This window comes from Syngnathus leptorhynchus, chromosome 11, assembly GCF_054491065.1.
Source record: "Syngnathus leptorhynchus isolate UIUO chromosome 11, UIUO_Slep, whole genome shotgun sequence".
NCBI classification, from domain to species: domain Eukaryota; kingdom Metazoa; phylum Chordata; class Actinopteri; order Syngnathiformes; family Syngnathidae; genus Syngnathus; species Syngnathus leptorhynchus.
The window spans coordinates 4,629,475-4,643,400 of record NC_141205.1 but is presented as its reverse complement, the minus strand read 5'-3'; the positions used below and the strand labels follow the sequence as shown (position 1 = coordinate 4,643,400).

Below are 13,926 nucleotides of genomic sequence, written 5' to 3'. Positions count from 1 at the left end.
TAAGATGCTAGTACAGTTGCCATGGAAACAAACTTTTGTCCAATTCTTGTACCCAAAAAAAAAAAAGGGTCTTACTGGCTACCCTTGTCGGTCTTCACACTCCAGCCTTCCAAGCACATCACAGCAAAGCCTGGAATTGAACATAAAAGCTCCAGTTAACAAATAATTTGAGAGGTTTGTTGCAACATTGTTGCACCAAGCACTATTACATTGAAAGTAGAAATATATTTGTATCCATAATATATATGGTGCTGATTGGAAGGGTTTAATGGGCGAAGATGCACACTGCCTAGAAACAGCATGTCGGTGTGTGTTTGCACCAGCGTGCAACTGAGTTACTTCGACATGTTCCTCAGCTGCCCGTCCATGTGAGCTACGTCCAGTCAGAGTGCATTCCGTCAGAGACCTGCACGCAGATATCTTCAAGTGTGCTCAAACAGCTGAGCTTGCATCTCCCACCTTTAAAAAAAATAAAAAAAAAAGATCACTAATAGCATGCATTGCTGTTTTGATTCATTTTTACTATGAAAGCGGAATTAGTCCGGAGAGAGCGCAAATTATTTGCCTCTGCGTGTGTCCATTGAGATAACACGTCATGCTGCTATCATAAATTTATTGTCTTTTGAAGAGGCAGAAATGGAGGAGGAGTAATAAACTTTCTCATTTAAAAGCCATTCGCTCGCATATGGCTAATTTCAAGGTTGAACATCCAGAAAATAATCTCTCTTGCATTTTTGTCACAGCACAACAAAGCATGAATTAATTATTTTTTTTGGGTGGTGGTGGGGGTGCGTATCTGCCCAAACCATTTTGAAAATGTCTTTTATTCCTTTTGATCTTTGCTCTGAAATATATTTCCCTGTCCAATAAAAAGAAAGAGGCACACACGTGATTGATAATGCATGCATGCATGCACGCTCTGCTGGCTGCTAGCGCCTTGCTTTGATCTCGGTCAAAAGTGACGGAGACGTTCTGATAAAATGTAGGCCAAGCTTCACTGCGCACGTGCGCCGGGTTCAAGGAAGCCGATGATGCAGTCGAGGCAACATACATATTATCGAGCATCACGACTGAAATGATGCTGTCGATCACAATCTTAATGACCCGCTCGCCCTTTCAACCCGCTGGGAGCAAGAGCATTGCAAGCCGTATGGGGAAAGGACTCGAGAGTCCAATGCAAACATCTTCCTTAGTGGAGACTACGTACGTATATAGAGACCAGCTTGAGTTCTTTGACAGCTGTGGCCTTTCCATACTGGGCCTGAAGACCAAACAGTCCTTGACACACACGCACGCACACACACACACAAGGCATCGCACTACCTCTGCACTTCTACAACATGTATGTATTATTCATTCATCTAGCAACGAGCAGGATGTGGGGCCTTGTCAAGAACTGAAGCCACCTGAGTGGGGAGGCAATCCACATGTACACTTTTATAGCATTAATATAGTATATATGCTATAAAGTGTACACATATATACATGTATTTAGATACATGTACGTATATATGCCTCCTCAGAACAAATAGAACAACCATTAACGTAGCCTCTCGTTTCACAGTCCATACACCGGCTCAACTTGAGGTGAAGTGACTCAACTCTCAGCCGGAACAGATTGGCTCCCCTGGCCAATCTCAGACAGCAATCGGACTGGCATTTTTTTTTTTGCTCTCTCCCAGTCCGTCACTCAAGAGACATTCGGAGATGAAAGTGTTGAGACGGTGGCTCAGAAGGAGCCGTCGTTCCCTCGATCAGAAGAAGAATCTTTGTAGCAAGATGGGTGGATGACACGAGGAAGGAAGTGAAGTTTGGAGCAGGCCGCACGTAAGAAGAGGAGGCAGGGGAAAAAGATGGGCTGATCTAATGAAAAAAGTGAGGGAGGGGGTGTAGGAAATTGAACATGGAATTTATTCCTGAAATTAACTGAATACTACAGATCATATGATGACAGCACAGGAACTGTTTTATTCCTGTCTGGTGAACATTCCAGTGAAGTAGCTTTGCAATGGGTGGAGAGAATAATGAGCCGATGGGCATGTTACAAAATTAATAAAGGACACTAAGGAGGTCCAGTTTTTTGTAAAACGGAACTAGTGATATATAGCCATTCATTTTCTACATTGCTTGTTCTAATCGCAGTTCACTTTTGTCAAGAGGCAAGTTAGATCCCGGACTGGTCGCCAGCCAAGTGTCGTGCAATAAATATATTGCACCCCACGTCACAAAACTGTCAAAAGCAGCTGAAGGCCAGTCACCATATAAGCGCCTAAAATGTGCATAGCATGCTTGAGGTGACATAGGTTCATTTATTTTATCTAAAATAGATCGTCCTCATTAGAGCATACGGCCAGTGAAGACAAAGAGGGAAGGAAATGGGAAGGGAAGCGCGGCTGAAACCTTGAGGCTTCACTTTCAATCAGGCCTGATCCTCTGACGCCTGACATTTGGACTAACAATGGCCAGCACTACTGTGAGTAAAAAGCAAGGCCCAGGGGAGGGGCCGGCCCCTAACCGTGCGGCCCACCGTGACCCATCGCCACTGAGAGCGAGGGCACGTCAGCACAATCACATTATGCGAGATAAATGCCCAGCCAGCTACCAAATGTGGATGGCTTCTTTAGAAGAGAAGCTTGCCACATGGCCCCATTTGGACAACTTCTGAGTTTGAACATAACACTCGAGCGTGTGTGTCACCAACACATACTTGATGCCCTTGAGCATGGCGACAGACAGCTGCACACTGGCGAAGTTGAGAAAAGGCCTCGTGAGCATGACTTGTCCACAATGCATGCTTATGAAACGCTGCCTGTCGGCCTGATGACTCCTTCAAAGACTCCATAACTTTTACAGCCCCAAGTTTTTTATTTGACAACAAATGATAAGTTCCAGCAGGATTAGCTCAGCAATGTGCTCTTCAATACATGACAGTGATGCATTTATCCGCTTATCTTTACAACATTGTTTCCACCAAGCAGTACAGTTTGGTATGTGTTTAGAGTTCCCCGTGGCGTTTTTATTTAAGGGTGAAAAAAACAAGTGGAGCACCAATCTCCTTTAGGCAACAAACTGCAAACACAACAGAAAAGTCTACTTACTGTCTAATCTTTTTTTTTTACGTTTTATATAATGACATACAATGACGGCCCTCTACAAAGTCTTAAGTGTCGTTCTAAGCAAGCATTGTTTAAATCAAGCACTTAAGGTGTCATGAGCCTACTTGGGGGAGGGGGGGGTAGCTACATGGAGGTCCACAGACATATTTGCCAGCTGTTAGCACCAGCTCATTTGGTATTTAACGAGTACCCGCTTACGTTGTCTTGCCACACAGGCAGTGACGACACTCCAGAAATGGTTGCATCCATGCGAGACGCGGGTTTGCCACATTTGAAGGGGAATAAAAATTAAAAAATTACGTCAGCTGTGTTCACGCCCACAACTGCGCACATTGACCTTTTTTTAATTGTATTTGACTTGGTTTGTCTGGTTTGATTTGGTTTGTCAAACATTTGTCAAAGCTTTTTAGTAATAAAAAAGTTACACTCTGTCACATCTAGTAGATAAAGTTTTATGGTTCCAAATGGAAGCGAGCTGAATAAAACCGCAATGTACTACTTGGTGGAAAAGTGACTTATGTTGACTGTTAATGCTTGTAAAAGTGAAAGCAAGCTTGAGGTAAACAAATGGAAATGCATTATATAGCCTCTAAAGGCTGTTTGACAGCCTTTTGCCTTCAGAGCAGTGTGACTGTTGATCTCGCTGTGAGTGTGAGAGCGGGACTTGTTGGCAGGCGTCATAACCTAAATGCCTTCAGGTCGGAGGGATTCGCAGCCATTATACCGCCCCCACCCTCCAGAATGTGAATTCCTGTGTTTGCCATTGCTGTTATTACCATCTTTTATGCTAACTTGAACAAAACAGAAGCATCAACAAACAAATCTGAACTACTATCTTTAGTTGTATTTGCGAAAGGTGAACAAACTTTTATTTGGTTTCATTCCTTGGGAGCCACGTGTGGTGCTCCAAGGAAGATATCATACTGTGGGAATAACATAATCCTATAATGACTTCCTATTTCAGCAGAGCCAGACTGGATTTCATAGTTAAGATTATTATTATTTTTTTTTTTTTTTTTTTTTTAGACAGAAGGTAGGTCATACAGGGACTGGATCTCTTCTTCTCCTGAGGCTGTGTAATTATATCAGAGGATGTCCTTTTAAACATGTACACACACACACACACGCAGTCTTAAGTAACATATACTATATGTTCCAAACCTGAGGCATTAATTTCTCGTGGAGCCCCCAGTAGAGTGACGGATTTCTCTAAACTGCACCCTTGGGCAAGCGAATGACTGGAAAATGGTCTGTCAGGAAGCCATTGGTTCACCTGCCAGTGCACAAACACACACACAAAAGCAAGCGATCCGTGGGGCCCACAGTCATGTGAGGGGGAAGTGGGTGATAAAATCCTCATTTTCCTTCATTGCCGGGTCATTTGTCTTCGTCGCAAAGGTGCGGGCGATTGCCAGTCATGGAAATAGCGGCCGACAACAGAGCTGAGTCACGTCATGCCTTCATCCATCATTACACCCAAGTCTCACTGGCTGCTTTATTCTTTCTTACACTTGCCTCTTTGGCTTTCACTCTTCACTTTGAGCAGTCAACATTGAAGGTCATGTCAATGTTTTTATTTTGGGCGGTGGAAGTTGTGAGTACTTTTCCAAAAATTCTTGCTCAAGTGATGCATCTCACCGACCTGTGTGTGAGGTGTGTGTCGAGAAGTGACTAATTTCGTGGAAATGCGGCAGATGTCCAGCCTAACCCAAGCGTTAATCGACAACCTGTGTAGCCAATTAGCGGCCTCCATTTTAGCCCAATTGCATTTTGAACACATAATCGGATAATTCCAAATAGCATACAACCTTCTTAACAATCAACTAATTAATCGATCTACAAAGAAGATCCATCATCTGAACCAATCCAAATACTTCTTCTTCTCTTCACTTGGACATTTGCCATGAAGAACAAGTCATTTCTCAGGAGGAAGAAGGAGAAAGTCAGTTCTTCCTTCACAACTGTCCATTAGAGTGTGTGTGTGTGTGTCCTGGTTTTGAATGGCACCGTTAGTGAGGCTAACATGAGGCTGGAGCATGAGCTGTCAATTATTTTGCTCTCACACTTCAACTAGCTGTACAGGTGATAAAGAGGGAGCTCCAGGTAAAATCCTCATCATCTCGGCTTCCTACTATTCAAACACACACACACGCACGCACACACACACACACACACACACACACACACACACACACACACACACACACACACACACAGCCTGAGACGCCTACACATTTCGGACTCTAGTAGAATTCATGCACCTTGTGTGTGCGTGTGTGTGTGTGTGTGTGCGTGTGCATGTGCGTGTGTGACTCAGCAGCATTCAGCCCCCACAGGGACACAGGCTGCCTGTTAGCGCTCTGCTACCTGCCTGAATCGATGCGTCATCATCCCACCTGAATGCCGCAGACAGGATAAGAGCAGAAATTCAGAGACGAGTGCAATTGTCTTCAAGCGCAAACTGATGCTCTCGATCACTCTTTCTCCCTTTCTGTCCTTTTAGGAACATAACAACCCGATCGTGTCTCAACGACTTCTATCAGCAAACAAAACACGTTATTTGATCAGGGTGAACAGAGGTTTTCTTGTCTCTTTGCAAATGAAATATTTGGAATGGCAGGGGTTTCTGTTGTGTTAGTCAATATGCCTTCTTTTATTGGCTGGGCTTCTTGCCAAGCGTCACCAATTAATCCGGTTTGCCACCTAGACTCCAAATGTAAAAGGCTAAGCCTTTGTTGCATTGACTCTGGACACTCTTGGACACAAGTTATCCATAATTCAAGTCTCTACTCTATCGACACAGCCAAACAATTTCACATTATCGTAAAAAAGGAAGTAGAAACAAGTCTGTTCCAGGACAGCTGCGAAGCAATCAAACTTATTGGAAAGCAGATTTCTCAAAGTGAAGAAGGAACATGGACACTGGCGCAAGAGATGTTTATGTGCCTTGCACATCTGGTCTGCACTATCCCTTGATGGAGATGTCACAGCAAAATAATTTATAAATCAACACTGACAAAACAATATGCAATTAAAGAAACAGAATCTTTAAACACACATCTGCCTTTTGGTTTTCTTTATGGCTAAATCAGACGAATGGGTCACTCACTTGACACAAATCATTTTGTTTGGTTTTCGTATCATGCTATGGCCTCATGTGGCCAAAGGAGTGAGACTAAACAGCGCCCTCAAATGCAAACTCGGCTTGGAGCGACAACAGGCCAGCATAAAAAGTATGCCAAAATCGTGAATATGCAACAGTAATGATCTGCATGTGTGGGAAGCATTCAATTTCAACAATTACTACTTTCTTTTAATCAGGACTATAGCGCCATCAGGTGACAGTTTAATGAAAAACACAATAGAACTGTGAATAGCTGAGGAATAGTATCACATTGGTATATTTGTTTGTTCACTCTTGAGAACATCTAAGTATTCTTTGGGGGGGGGATATGCAGTGCTGTACCACTAAACGCCTGATTAAGACATAACTGACAATTTGTGTCTTGTCTCAGAGATGCAAACAGGGAATGAAGACGCCTGAGGCTAGCACGCTCTCCGACATGCTCGATGGCGACACCATAGCCACTGGTGGTTGACTAGAGGTGGGAATGAGTCAAATTAGGTTGTGATCACAAAAATAAAAAATAAAACATTATAGCCCTGATCCTCATTATCATCCAAGTTGGGTCAGTGGGTTCTCCACAAATGTGGCTCAGATGATGTTTGGTGGACACATGCTAGTTTCTGTGAAAAATGAACATTTTCTTTGCAGTGCAGCGGGGTGCCAGAGGACTGGGGCCACTTCAGTTTATGGTCTCACGTGCCTGCAGCTGCTTACACAAGCTACGCCTGCCAGCGCCTCGAGTTCAATTAAGTTGTGTTTTTGTGACAGAAACAACAACTCTTTTGACCATCTGACTTCTTTTGACTTAGAATGATAATACACTCTTTGCTTATGACAAAGAGGTTTTTTTTTCTAATAATGCGAAGCAGATAGAAATCAGTCAAAATTTGTGGAAAGCATACAACAGACAGAAGCAAAAACGTGTCCTATTGATATCAAAGCGAGCGATTGTTACTCACCAGCTGATGAAAACAAAATGAGGGGATGCAAAATTGCTGCATGGCTGCCTTTGACACTGTGACTGTATACTTGGAGAAGAAGACATTACGATTCCTCTGCTGTGTTGACAAGCATCAAAGGTTAAATATGGAGTGTGCACGTGTGTGTGCATGTGTAGAATAGGGGTGGTGGAGGACTCATGAATTATAATGTGAACTGCCAGTGTGAGCTTGTCCTCAGGATGGTGAAGCGGCCAGTTCATGTTGGGTCAAGGCGTCTTGGTGCTTGATTAGAAGAACCATGCTCGAATTCAAAAGACGCAGAACGTGCATGAGCCTAACAGCTGCCAAGTAGGACCAGTCACCAGAATGTTATCACAAATTATGTCGCAATGTTTTTTTGTTTTTTTTTTAATCATATCATCCGAGCACCTTGTTGAGACAACCCTGACGAAGGGAGGAGCAGAATGGTGTGGAAGGTAGAGATGATGATGACGATGGGGGAGGTGAGAAACAGAGATGACGAGAGGGGGGAGGGGCAGGTCACCCCAGGGGCTTGGCGGAGTGCGGGGCAAGACGTGAAGGTCATGTCGCTGAGCATCAGATCAGCTGGGCCACTGGCCTGAGCGGGAAGGATTAGTGAAAGAATGCTATCACCAAAACGCATTTCAGGTATTTACTGTGTATATCAGCCTGTCTTTTTGCATCCAAAATCAAGCCAAACAGTTTGTTTGCAATAATATATTCTATGCGTTCCCATTAGTATTTTGATTATTATTGCATTTGTGGAACATGTATCAAGCAGAAAAAAAATCCACCTGTTTTGATCTATTTCAGGAGGCAGCTAATTTTCCTTGTACTGGCACTTGCTAGCAACTGAAAATGACATCATAGTGCCAGCCGGGACAAACTCCTGCTCCAAGAACTACAAAAAATGGAACAATGTGTAACTAGTTTTGGGGTTTTTTTCTGTTCAATCAAAAAGCATCCCCTACTCCAAAACCTAATCAATCAGTGTCTCAAAAATTGTGTTCAGCCTCACAGACTCCACTGTAGTGGATTTCATCCTAGGTGGAATAACACACTTTTAACAGGTCTGGCCAGATCCTGTTTATAGAATAGTCGCTGGACTGGATCACATCAAACCTTCAGAAAGTTACGTTGTGACTCAGAGAACAAGTGGTGTGGGAGGCAAACAATATTGACTCCACAAGAAAACAAATAGATTCTTTCTGGTGCGTGAAGTTTCCTTCATTCCTTAACTCTGAACATGATATAGAAAGAACATCTATGATTGGATCTGGTCTGTGTGTGTGTGTTTGACTGTGTGTAAGACTAAAACCGCCTGGCCTCCTCTGGAGGACTTCAATAAATAGCCATTCCCCAAAATGGCTGCTTTACTCACAGGTCAATTTCCCTGCGGTGTGTGAGAGGAGACTCCCAAGGGAGAAGAGAATGAGAATAAAGGTGTGCAGGCTGCTGGCCAATATCACCTCAGAACCACGAGATGCTTAATACCTGGTTACACTGACTGCTCTCATTCTCACAACTCTTGTATTTACATGCAGGTTTTGCAAGTGCACTAGTGTGTCAAATGCATGGAATACAATAAAGGTGGACCAAACCTTGCGGTGTGTCTCGGGGACATCCAGTACGGTATTCTCTGTAGTTTTGTGGAGGGGTTTTCTGGAAAAGAAAAACAATGATATGAAGTATGAAAGGTTAAAAGTATTCTCATCTTCATCTCTTAATATGAATGCATAACAGCTGTCTAATGTGTTGTTGTGGTATGCGCCTTCCAGGACCTGCCATGTTCACACATTAGTGTGTGACCTCCACTAGATGACAATGTGAGATTGTGCCTCAGATCAAACACACACAGACGCACACACACACATGCACGCAATTTTGAAGCAATAATTTCAAACACACCATCACTCAAAAATGGAAATTATCAAAAGAGAAGAAGAATGGAAAAAAAAAGTCAATGTTTGCGTTCCATTGCGTTCCTTCATATATAAAGGGTATATATCAAAAGTCACTCCTTGGTTATCAGAAATGCAGCCGCTCACCTTCAGAAGGCATCCGCATATGATTCACAAAGGTGTTACATACATACGCCTTTGGAGGATGACTCACTAGTAAGAATAATATCACAAGGTAGCTTCAACGGTGGCCTTGCTGAAAAGCTGAAAAGAGGTTTCAGGGGAAAAGGGCTCCGTGTTAATGGTTCACATGCTGGAGGAATAAGCCTCCCTTGAGCAAATTTGCCTTTAATGAAAGCCTAACAAAATAGCCTTTTAAAAAAATCTTATCGCGAAGAAACCTAAACGAGGAAACGTACAGTATCATAAAAGGTCATCAGTGGCAGCAGTTCTGTCCTAATGACACGTAATTGAAAAGAACGTGCGTGTGATTAAGTGATGACGCTGATGAGCAGGGTGCCACACTTAGTCCCACGGAAGCACAAGCAACAAAGCTTCGTGTTTATTAACGATGCTCATGAGGCAACAAATGAAGCATGAAATGACTATGTGACACACACACGCACACACACAGTAGATTTTTGGTGGATAATATTACACAATTGAATTCTTTATCTTAAACTCACGCACTGCGAGAATTATAATTTAAAAAAAAACCTCTGGTCAACAATTTTGCAAACTCCACACAGGGAGGGTTGGAGGTGGAATCAAAACTGCACCCTCCTAACTGTGAGGCGGACGTGCAAACCAGTGCACTACCGAGGTGCACTAATGTTATGCAAAATTTTAAAAGCGTACCACCTTCAACTGTTACTGTCAACATTTTGCGACATCCTATGTATGCTTTGCTTTGAAAAAGTCAAAGTCAAAGTCTGCTTTATTGTATAATCTGATAGATTTTAATAGAATAGGATAGAACACAATAGAATTTGAACACTTTTAATCTGGAGTGATTTTAGTTTAAAAGGAGTGGGGGATGAAAATAGCCATGGCATGAGAATGCTTGGTCCAGTTAGCGTGCATGCCAGTTGGTCAAGTCTTGCAAGCGTTAGTACAGATCACTTATTTATGACATAGAGATAAGACAAATGTGCTGTTTTGGACCACTGGGGGGTTTAAACAACACACACACACATAAACACTCCTTTCTGTCACAGAGTGCTTAGCTCGACAGAATGATTTTTCTCTGAGTGAGTGTATTGCTGCCATCTATAGGCAAGAGAGTTCAAACCTTCTCACGCGCCCCCCTACATCAAATAGTCTGCAGCCTAACAACCAAAATATGCTGCTCATGAAGAATTCAAAGCACATCGCCACCTCAAAGTGTCCTCATCTAACACAAGCTGACCAAAAGTGACCTGTGGGGCAGAGCTGATTGGCATTCTGCTGCCCTGATGCCACTGGCCGGCTCACCTGGCAGCAGGTAAAAAGGCGGGAGGCATCATTCAGAGGGTGCCCGCAACCCTCTAATACACCATACACACATATACAAGAAAAAGACCTGAAAAGAAATTGTTTTCATGTTACAGGCAGGCTGCTAAATAATAATTCAGCGCTAATGTATACCTCGCAAAAGAGACGGATGGCTTGAGTGAAAGCAGCTAATTGGAAGTTTAAGATGAAATCAGACAGGAAATTGGCTGTGCTTAATTTATGCTCTCTTAATGGTTTGTAAATGAAGTCAGCGGCAGAGTATCAATCACGGGTAGCTAAATTTGAGTATTATCTCACGTATGGTAATCAAATATTACATTTAGAACATTCGTGTTGATATCGTCATTTCGGTGCGTCGATCATTTGGACTGAAAATCTTGAGCGAAATCTACTTCTGTGCCCATTGAAATAAAGGCCAGACCCCCATTCGTGGTTAATGAAATCCAATGTTGACACAGGAAGTCTATCAGAGGGCGCCATGATCGAGGTTCAGTGTGTGTGTGTGTGTGTGTGTGTGTGTGTGTTTGTGTGTGTGTGATGGCGTGATCCACTCATACTCGCGCTTCGTTTCGTCTCTTTGTGTGACAGACAAAGCTGATAGCGCTCCGTCTTTCTGGCGAGATACCATCAATATACAAACGGCGCCCTGCCATTATTGACACTGCATTTGTGTCAGTGTGTGAGTGACAAAGAGGGAAAAGAATACGCAGAAGGGTAATGGAGTGTGTGTTATCAGTTTGCCGTGTCCTGCTTTTCCTCTTGGCACAAAACGAGGGTAAAACAACCCGCGTGGTCCATCATCTGCATTTCAATTTAAGTTTTCTTACGAAAAAAAGTTCAAGTGTAAGACAGGACAGACCGAGAAATCCTCTGGAAAGAAACTCTCAAATTCCGCAATAAAGAACCAGAATCTGTGTTTACCTTTTATGCCAATGCACAAGCAGTTTCTATCTTAAATTGAAACAATTATGGTATTCAAAGTGTGGGGCTGAATGGTGTCATAAAAATAGAAGGGAAAATGCTTCAACAGTTAAAAAAAAGGGGGGGCAAAGGTCACACGAGGAAGAAGGGATGATAAGACTGTTCCCTTATCTTGGTGAGTGGGGCTGGATTAAATCGTGTGCTTTTTTTGGTGAATGTGCTAGCATCATCATCATACAATCACCCTTTCAGTGGCATCCAGGGGTGTGCCGGGAGGGGTTAAGGAGCAGCATTGCCCCCTGACACACGGTTGGTGGATACCCCCCCCCCCCCACCGACACACTACAACAACTACGTTAGAAAGTGTGTCACTGCTACCAACAAGCTGCCTGTTTCTACCGTTACCACATCACCTGGCCCCGCCTCCTGCTGCAATACCCCCACCCACCACTTGAAAAACTGACTTCATTGTGCTTGCTTGATTTTTATTGTCATTCTCCAGAGGTATTTTGCCCCTCCGGTGTCAGGTATAAAAGTGTCAGGTTCTTGCACCGGCCAACCTTTGGCTCGCGTGCAGTGACAGGCAGCGATTCGGTCCAGACACCAAGGTCAGGTCCCCTGCTGTTATCTCTACCCTCTGCAAAGACCGAGCACCCTTTGGATGTCCACTCTCTGTCTACAGTCTGTGAATGCTGGCTGGAAAGCAAGCGGGTTGAGAGACATGCTGTCCAGATGGTGTGGTCAGTGCAGGAAGTCACAAGAAAAATCAAAGGCAGAAACGTTGCAACGGGAAAGGCAATCGCAAGGTGAAGGGGTTCGCAAGTGACGGCTAACATTGGCCCATATCACTAATTATAAAACAATTGAGATTCAGAAAACGTTTTTGAATTCCCATGGTGTCATCAAGTGGCACTGAGTTCGACACTGCATCAACGACGTGTCGAAAACCCCCGTATAGGGCCCCTTACTTGCTGCTATTGCTGGCTGATGACTAGAGGGAGGCATGAGAGACGGCATATATTGCTCAATATCAATGACACGGATGAAAACCTGACATGTCAAGATTCGGGCAGCCTTGCTATCAAACACATTGACTGTCTCGCCCGCGAAGCATCAGAAAAAAAACGAATGCACACTATGTATTAGGTAACATAACTTAAACAGCACAGAAGCTAATAGTCTAGTGTCAAAATTCAGTATTTCTTCCATCATTTGAAAGAATAAACATTTTAAATAAAAATGCCAAAACAAAAATATGTTAGGGATTCTTCAGTATTTTAATAAAGAGCCTCGCTGCAGGCTGTCATAGATGACTTCAAGAGTGCCTTGGAGTACTCAACAGACTAATCATCAGTCAATCTGACTGACAGATTCAGACACTAATGGCAGTTAGTCTTCAATCAACACAACACGCACGTTTTGGGAATGTGGAAGGAGGTATCAGCCGTCGTCATATGTTATATTCCACACTAGCATGATTATTTTATTTCAATAATATTTGCAAGGCATTAAGGACACTTCAAACATTACACTTTAGAGTGCTTTTACAGGTCTATTATAACGTTAAGATTATTTCTATTCTCAGAGACTCCTGTTGCCCATAATCCAAGACAGGCAGGATTTGCTCTTGACAGATAAGAGCAGTTATGCAACATTTTTTTTTTTTTTTGCATTTGGGTTTTGCAGTGGACAACATAAATAGTAACAGCACTGCCTGAGGTGTGGCTTAAATTGACATTGCATAGCAGTACAGGCGTGAACACACATCTCCCTTACACTAACTTTAATAGAATCCTATTGCACACACGCCATATGGAGCCATAATAGCGCCATAAAATCATGTGATGCATCCCTGACCGAGGCAAAGATGTTATAAAAACATGATGATGAGATCCAATATAAGACAAGTGAGACTTGTTTGTAGTGTTTATAACACAACGGGAGTCAAAATGAATATGTCTAACGGCGCCAATGAAAAATGAACACTAGAATCATTCTAAGAGCAAAATAAGTGATGTACAGAGTAGTTCATGGGTTGGAGCATATTTGATATTAGATTCACATTCACACTGCATCGATTAATCGACAACTGACCGATAATCAAATGAGCATAATTATTTTGGACAATAAAAATCGTTTAGATACCACTGTTAATTGTCTATAACTATGCGATTGGAATGTGGGAGGAAAAGCCATGCAAGTATGGGGAGAACAGGCAAGCAATCACAGAACTGCGTTAGCGTGTTTAATAAAAGCCGATTCAATTAGCAAGGGCGCTCCCTGGAAATGTGTGCAAGTGAATGGCGACAGTCATTAATGGAGTCACACATTTCAATTAGGATCACAGGCAAAATCTCACTTACACAAAGCCAAGTTGGCTCGAGCGAGAAGGATGAAAAAAAAAA

The 13,926-nt window shown here is 43.0% G+C and overlaps 1 long non-coding RNA gene across 1 annotated transcript; it reads right to left on the bottom strand.

The window, feature by feature from the left end:
- Positions 1–6,999: 6,999 nt before the first annotated feature.
- LOC147048956 (uncharacterized) lies at positions 7,000–9,867 on the bottom strand. Its single transcript, XR_015067631.1, has 4 exons — positions 9,797–9,867; positions 9,254–9,370; positions 8,807–8,867; positions 7,000–7,803 (listed from the first exon to the last, which is right to left on the bottom strand). It is a non-coding gene; the product is annotated as an uncharacterized LOC147048956 (long non-coding RNA).
- Between the last annotated feature and the right edge of the window lie 4,059 nt (positions 9,868–13,926).